A 9,328-nucleotide genomic window follows, 5' to 3' on the forward strand; every position below is an offset into this window, starting at 1 on the left:
AAAAATAACAGTACAAAGAAATTTTTCTCACCAAGAAGCTACAGATTTGTGATCATTAAAATAACATGGGCTTCATGTCTGAAAGTGAGATCTGATCTCTTTTTCTTGGCAATTGTGACTTTCTTTCTAGGAAAATTATAGCCACAAAAGCCTCATAATAAAAGACTCTACCGGCTTTCCAGTCATCAAACAGGTCTTAGCAAAAGAGCAGTTTTACCAGTTAAGTGTGAATGAATTGGAATCATTCCCTAAGCATATAAAAGCTATTACAAATAAAAGGAGTAGCAATCAATTGGTACTGTTTTCCAGACTAAGCAAAAATGATTAAACATACATATATATATGAAATACATATATATATATTTTACACATTCAGATACACACACATATATATTCAAAAGCAATATAGAGAGACATGTAAATATATATATATATATATACAAAAATGATAACACAGTGAAATATATGGTATACCTAACCTACCTTAAGTAAGGCACCAATTAATCAGCTCAAGTAATTTGGAAAAAGAAAAGAAGAAACATTTTTTATCTGAGGAATTTGAGCCCCGTTAGATTATCAGTTCTTTAAAGGCATTGGAATAAAACAGTAGTCATGTCACTTCCCATTAAGCTAAATAATTCTCTTAAAGCCACTAGCTCTATGGGCTCTAGAGTAACTGATGCTCAGAAGCCACAAAATACTATTTGCTAGACACCATAACTCATACTGTATTATTTAACAATGTATGGCCAATCACTCATCAATGTTATTTCTGCAATCCAATGAGGATTCTTGTTGAACAACTTTGTATTAGCCCACTTGTGTTCCCTTTGTCGTGAACTCCATTCCTCTAGCAGTATCTTGGCTTCTAGAGACCAGATTTAGATTAATGGCAGTGAAAACTGAGTGGAATGTTTTTCTTACTGTAAAAATATTAAATAATATGCAATAGGCAACACAATATTATATTACAGAATAAAAACCGTGTTTCAATTGAGCTCTTACACTTATTATGTTATTGCACTAAATCTTAGATTTCTTTACAGAATACTAGATGCTAAATAGAACTCTAGTCACTAAAGGAGTATTTACTTCCTTCCTGGCATAAGGATTTGTGTATTTATCTTTTTTTTAATTGTACTTTAAGTTCTGGGGTACATGTGCAGATCTTGCAGGATTGTTGCATAGGAACGCACATGCCATGGTGGTCTACTATTCAATTTGTGTAATGGGACATTTTGTTTTCTGGCAAAGAAGCATTAGGCATTTTTGAAAAGCATGGAATAGGTATTTTCTAGTCAGAGGCCAAGGATCTAAAAATTATTTGAGGGCCGGGCGCGGTGGCTCATGCCTCTAATCCCAGGACTTTGGGAGTCCGAGGCAGGTGGATCACGAGGTCAAGAGATAAGACCATCCTGGTCAACATGGTGAAACCCCATCTCTACTAAAAATACAAAAAATTAGCTGGGCATGGTGGCGCGTGCCTGTAATCCCAGCTACTCAGGAGGCTGAGGCAGGAGAATTGCCTGAACCCAGGAGGCAGAGGTTGCGGTGAGCCGAGATCACGCCACTGCACTCCAGTTTGGGTAACAAGAGCGGAACTCCATCTCAAAAAAAAAAAAAATTATCTGAGGGACAAAATAAAAAACAGAACCTAGGAGAGCTGATTTTTATTTCCATTTCTTCCATTGCTTCACCCTGCTATACCATAGTATCTATTTTATAACACTTGATTCTAATACTCAACCCTTACTCAATACACAGAACACACTGGCAATATAACGTAAAATATCTAATACTTACTCTAAAAAAGATCCAGAACATGAAACATTCATATGGGTAATAAACATTATAAATAAATTTAAGTATACTAATACCAAAATGTAGGATTAATAAAAATAGATAATTTAACATTGTTACTATAAAACATTTAAGCAATATTTATAAAGCAAAAAGTAAAATAATATATTTTGAATTACTAATTAAATGTAATTTTATTTATAAATATCACAGCCATTCTGAAAACTTGCTGAAAATAAAATTGCTTTTTCAAAAAATAATTGAAGCAAAATAGCAAAACAATTTCAATGTTCCAGGAAAAATTTTCTTCTGGAAGACAAACACAGAATTTTAATGTTTACATAGAATGTAGCATGAATATTTCTTTTAAGACTATAAATGCTATTTTTATGTATTAATGATTTACATTGCTTATTTTATATGCTACATTTTAATATATTTATATATTGCAATAGTTTAAACACCAAAATATAGAGGTTTATCTTGTGATCGTTATAAAAAAAAGCATTTATTGTTCAAAAAAATTATCCTGGAACAACATAGGCTTTTGAGAATGATGGTCACAAGTAGGCCCTCGTATATCTACCCATAATAATCATTCCCCCAACATTGTCACTTAAAATTTTCTGTATAAATTAAAGGGGTAAGTAGAAATTTTTCAGGCTTTTCAGTCATCTGTATTACTTGTAAATTAGCTTTAATTTTTGTGAACTTAACCTCATTTTATCTGACATAGATAGAAACAAATCAGATAAACAGGACTTTACCCTCACCTCGAGAATTTGGAAGCAATCTAACCTTTTTGATTCCAAAGATCTTAATATGGTTTCTCATATATTTATGAAAACTCCTCACTAGAACAGTGAGGCAGAGCAGAGTAACATCCCAGCACCTGTCAGGCCTGACTGACTGAGCAGCCACCAGAAATCAGTCTTCATACCCTGCCAGTTTCCATCCCTGAAAATCCAAGGTAAATGAGATTCTAGCTGCAGCTGAATTCAGAGGTAGATTGACTTTCTAACCATCCAGAGGACACTGAAATGTGTTTGCCTGAAAAAAATCTAAATAGATCAACACTCTCCTGCTCATTTCCTTAGTCTTAACAACAAATTAAAGGCTCTATTCTGGTTATCTTAAACTCTTCCCTCTCACCTCCAATTAATTTGTTCTTCATTTAACCAAAATTCTTAGTCTCTCTTTTCAGTATGCCCTCTTCGTCTTCTTATTAAGGCATAAAATTATCTACTTCTCTAATGTTTCTCTGCTTGTAATAAAATCCAGTGTTCCACTAAAGACTGTATTATCCCAAGGATCCCTACAAAAAAAAAAAAAAAAAAAAAAAAAAAGAAAGCTGCCCTTCAGTTACACCAAAAATACCTCAGGTTTGCCACAGAAATGTGTATTAGGTTTTGATGATGAGCTGTTTGGCCTTCAGTCACTCTTACCCTTATCCTAAAATACCAGTCAGACAATTTGATTGCTATAATTTAAACATAAAACAAGCAAGAAGAGCAATCATCTTGGGCTCATGTCATTTCATTGCACTACTCTCAATTTCTTAAAAATATTTCAAAATATTTTGTCATCTACTTACAGTATCTTCGAAGAGATGTAACAATGTCACTAATTAAAGGTCTTGCAACATGGATCAAGTCTTTCTGCCCACCCACAGGAACAGACCTGATCTGTATAAATGACCAATTCCATACCAGGGTCTATCATTTTCTATGTCAGCTTACCTCTTCTGCTCCTGGATCTACCTAGAACACCCACCATCACTTCCAAACTACTAAACTTCCAAAAGCTTCAATAATTTCTGGATCTATCATCTTTTGATATAATTACATATTCTCTAATCTCTCAGCCTCTTTTTGGTCTGATGTTCTATTCTGCACAGTATGAAGTCCCTGGTTGATCTATTAACTATCATTTTACTGAGACATCTACCATTTTAGTGGGATTCTCATTGTGTTCTTATAGTATCTCTGTGATGGTTAATACTGAGTGTCAATTTGATTGAGTTGAAGGATGCAAGGTATCAATCTTGGGTATATCTGTGAGGGCATTTACAAAGAAGGTTAATATTTGAGTCAGTGGGCTGGGAAAGGCAGACCCACCTTTAATCTGGGTGGGTACCATCTAGTCAGCTGCCACTGTGGTCAGAATATAAAAGTAGGCAGAAAAACATGAAAAGCCCAGATCAGCTTAGCCTGCCAGCCTACATCTTTCTCCTGTGCTGCATGCTTCCTGCCCTCGAACATCATATTCTGAATTCTTCAACTTTGGGACTTGGAGTGGCTTCCTGGCTCCTCAGCTTGCAGGTGATCTATTGTGGAACCTTGCGATCATGTGAGTTATTACTATTTAATAAATTTCCCTTTATATAGATCTATCTTATTAGTTTAGTCCCTCTAGGGAATCCTAATACAATCACCCACACAAAATCTTACTATAAATATGCTAGGATTCTAGACCACTCAATACTTCTGCAGATAAAGAAGTAGTGGACTGATTTCATTATAATGCATACCAATCTACCATATGTAATGTATGTCATTGAATATTTCTCAATAAATCTACTTTTGCCTATCCAGCTCTTCTCAACTTTCTACAACTATTTCAATTTTCTTACTCTTTACTTAAATATTTGATTTTTTAATTCTTAGCTAATCTGAGTGTGACTACATTGACGAAGTAAAGAGAAAAAAACATAAAATTAAAAGTGAAAAATTATTTCCATACTATGCCACTAAATCTACAAATTTATATGTATGGACCTACATCCCCTTTTTTCAGCATCACATTATAGTGAGAAAATTATCCTATTTGTTTATGCTATCTTTCTACCACTACTTTCCATGTAAAAACTTCCTACATTGTGAGATACCTACTCTAACATGACTTCTTCCTTTCTTTTAAACTCCTTCCTGTCTATTGGTATATTTCCATAAGAATTTTTATTAATTTAAAAGCATAATTGTACATAACAACAACAAATTTATTTGCAATATTTATTCCAGAAAAAGTTTATTTGATGAAATATAATAATTAGTGAAAGAATAATCTACAACATGGGAATACATCCATCAACAAAATAAACAAAAATCTCTGTTCTCTTTATAAAAAAGGCCAAATACATAATTAGTAGCAATTTAGAAAGTGGTAAGTTCTATAATGAAAAAAGAATCTGGAAAATAGGACAAAGAATGACAATGGTGAAAGGAAAATACATTATTTATATAAGACCATAGGTGATGCATCACTAAGAAAATAATTATTGAACAAAGACTTGAAGAAACTAATGAAATAAGCCAAGACAGTTATCTTGAAGAAAAGGATCCTAAGTGGGTAGGAAGACAAGTACAAAGAGAAGAAACACACTTGATAAGTTTAAAGGACAGCAGAGAGGGCAGTGTAGCAAGAGAAGAGTGGACAGGAGGGAGAGATGTAGGTTATGAAGTGAAAGATGCAATGGAGACAGGCCCTTGTGAGCCATTGTAAGGATGTTGACTTTTGCTTTAAGTGAAATGAAGAATGATTGGAAATTTTGAACTGTGGAATGCCAGCATTTAAATATGGCTGAAAGATTATTTAGGCTTTTGTGTAAAGAATAGAATGAAAATGTTTAATGATGACAACCTTGAGAACAATTAGGAGAGTTTAGCAATAATAGAGTCAAAAGATTAAAAACTAAAACTGTGGAGATGGAGACGGAGTGATAAATAGTTGTATTTCAAATATTGTAGGTGTGTCAAATAATTGGTTGATGAATTAGATATGTGTGAAGAAAAGATGAGTTAAGGAGTCTAAATAATTCTAAGACAGAGTTATCATAAACCCAAATGCAAAAGATTGCTACAGAAGAATATTTGATGTATGAGATAGGAGTTTACTTTTGAGTATTTTGAGGTATTAATTAGTCATTGAAGAAATACTCAGAAAGAAATTGGAATACATGGATATATGATTGCATGCCTCAGGCTCAGGGGAAATAAAAATTGACAATTGCCAGTGTACAAATGGCATTTAAAAGCCATTAGGCTGAATTAGATCACTAAGAGTGTCAGTATAGAAATAAAACAATTTTAAGAATTGAGCCCTATGTCACTCCAAAGAAAAAGAAGAAGGAATCAATGAAGACTGAGAATAAGAGAACATTGAGGTAGGAAGAAAAATTTTAAAACATGTTGTTGTAGAAGCAAAGTGAAGAAAATGATTAAAGAAGAGGGAGGAGTAACTAATTATGTAAAAGCCATTAATGGGTTACCATGATTAAGAATGAAAATCGACCCTTAGATATATTCGGTTGGTGCAAAAGTAATTGCAGTTCTGGCCACTACTTTTTTTATGGCAAAATCGTTACAGTATGGATGTCCCAGGGCCTTGATGGAAACATTTGTGTTGGGAAATGGGGGCAAAATCTGGATGAAGTAAATTATAAGACACAGTTAAAGGAGAGGAATTAGAGATGAAAATCTTTTTGAATTTTGCCCTAAAGTGAAGAAATAGTATGGCATCTATTAAAATAGAGACTGACTATCCCATGGCCGTAACAAATATCCACCAGGATTTGTTTTAGTCAGATTTAAGCGATCAAGAACAGATTGCCTTAGTGAGCTTTCTTTTGTAAGCCATTCAGTCTGGATGTCTCTGCTCTGAAAATCCTCTGATCAAGAATATATTCTCTCCAATAAATTTGCCTCTGTGTAGTAACCAATCAAGAACAGCCTCAAATGAGTGAGAGTTTTCCATTTAATACCAACTTGCTTGGATTCCAGAAAAATCTACCCAATTCTAATCACCAATAATCCTATAAAAGTTCAGCAGTCTTCTCTGCTCAGAGAGACTATGCCTAAGAAGCACAGCTATCTGTTACTACAGGAGGCAATACATTCATCCTTGTGATTTTTCTATTTCAGCTTGTATGGTGGCCTCATTATACTTTGATAGCCATTCTTTCTGCTATGAACATATTTTTCCACTCTCTATTCACAAGCAACATGATTGACAAATATATCCACTCTCGTTGCTTCCATGTTTACATTCACTTCCATCTACTGTTGCTCATGTACTAGGTTTTGTTTTCAGCTACCACATTTTTAACTAAATTGTTTTTGTTCTTTATAAGTATTCTTCAAACTGGGTTAAAGAGAACCGCTGGGGTACAAAAAGACCTTCCGAGGAGTTTCTCAACCATGAAGATCTTTAAGGAATCACTTTTAAATCTTGTCTATTTGTACTTACTCTTTTCTCACTTGCTTTGCTTGAGAAGTCCCTCCAAAGTAACTTTATCTCTACCTTAATAAATAAAACCTTATCTCTAACTCTTCTTGAGATTTAATTTGATCCATTTCTCAAGAGGTAAAACCTTAAAACAAAGGGACAGTTGTAAATTTTGATGTTTGAGAAGCCTGTTCTCTCAAGCCAACATATATGTCTGTGTGACTTGAATTTCTTCCATGTGTTATGCATATAATTGTTAAAAGGGAAGCATGGCACTAGCAATGAGATTTTGACCTCTGTTTGGATATTCTAAGTACACACATAATAGTGTAAGGGAGCAGGACTTTTGACAGTTTTTATTTAATGAGCTTGCCTTGTCAACTTCCAATATTACAAAAGGTTTTATAACTTCTGAGGAGTAATCCTAAAACAACACAATGGGAAGAAAGATTGAAAATGGCTTTCACTCATTAACTTCTCTCTTTGTTTATTCTACTTACATACTTACTAAATGATTAAAACAGAATATGCTTTTCCTCTGTAGTAACTAACATATCAAACATTAAATACTTCCGGTAAGTTTCACACTTACTAGAGGCCACATACTTTTTGTTCTTGAATGTTTACAAATTAACATCATTCTAGTAATGAAAACTATTTGAACATGAACACAAAATAATTGAAAGAGAGTAGTTCTGTAAAGGCCACTTTTGATGCATTTCCCATATAATCTTATTTGTGTCTATTATTTTAATCAGTCTCTAATATAGCTATATTTTAATTAGCTTCTAATAATAGTCACAATAATGATTTAATTCTGAAGATGCTTGAATAGTTAGAAGTTTATAGTCCAAGGAAAAATTTTAAATACACTAAATTTCATTTTACATAGCTTTTTTATAACATAGTACGACATGTTGCTCAGAAATTGGCAAGCAAAATATATATTATGTTAGGATAAAATACTGTAGGATGGAAGTATATTATTAGGAGATCAAGGAGAAAATGAGTAATCCAGAATCTCTAACTTAAACAAAATTAATTCATCCATTTTTAAAATTAATTATTATGATGATGTGAAATGACAGTAAGAATAGTTTGTGTATTTGTAATAAAATATATATTTAGAGAAGTTTTAAGTTCACAGCAAAATTGAGTAGAAAGTACAGAGAGTTTCCATATAGCCCCATGTTATTTTATTATGCAGTATTTCAGAGACAGAGAACAAAAAATAATAGAACAAATAAGTATGTATATATACATATATATTAGATATAGAGAAAATATGGGAAAGCACAAAAAAAAATGATTAAGTACATTTTCTTGGCCCTCAGAGAAAACTACCATTAAAAGTTTATTCTTTAGGATCTTTTTCTATGTTTGTGTAATCATATGTATTTCACAAATTGATATTGTACTTCACATATCTCCAGGCATTTTTTAGTTAACAATCATCATTTTTCATGCCTATGTTTTTTCATTTCCAATACCTATTTCATGTTCACATTTCTCCAATAGTCCTAAAAATATTCTAACAACAGCTTTTTTTGGCCTTAAATAATAAACAATTCTGCACAGTACTAGATTTTGTATTAGCATTGTTTTTTGATTCTCCAGTAAACGCATCCCCACCAGTAAGATTGCCAAATAAAATTAGGATACACAATTAAATTTGAATTTCCAGCAAATAATAACTACTATTTTCCGAATATAAAAATGTACTATGAAAATATTTATGAGTAAGATTATATGTTGCTTTTATCATCGACATTATTATTTCTATGATTATATTGCTGCTAAATATGTACAGAAAGCATGCTGACATCCTTTAGATCAGAATTTTATTACTTATATGGTCAAAATCATTACATGTCCAGGCCCCAAAACTGTTGTGTCTTTTTAGTATTTAAATGGATAAAATGCCAGTACCAGTTAATATATTAAAGTTCTCAATCTCCATTTTTGCTGTGATTCTCCTCTTGCATATATATATATATATATACACACACACACACACACACACACACACACATATATATACACATATATATATATACACATATATATGTGTATATATAAAATTTATTTATTTTGAGATGGAATCTTGCTGTGTCACTGAGGCTGAAGTGCAGTGGTGCGATCTCGGCTCACTGCAACCTCAGTCTCCTGGGTTCAAGTGATTCTTCTGCCTCAGCCTCCTGAGTAGCTGGGATTACAGGTGTGTGTCACCACACCTAACTAATGCTTGTATTTTTAGTAGAGATGGGTTTCACCGTGTTGACCAGAATGATCTTGAACTGATCTC

Source organism: Aotus nancymaae, unplaced genomic scaffold, assembly GCF_030222135.1.
Source record: "Aotus nancymaae isolate 86718 unplaced genomic scaffold, 86718_ANA_hifiasm-v0.15.2.pri h1tg000033l, whole genome shotgun sequence".
Taxonomy (NCBI): domain Eukaryota; kingdom Metazoa; phylum Chordata; class Mammalia; order Primates; family Aotidae; genus Aotus; species Aotus nancymaae.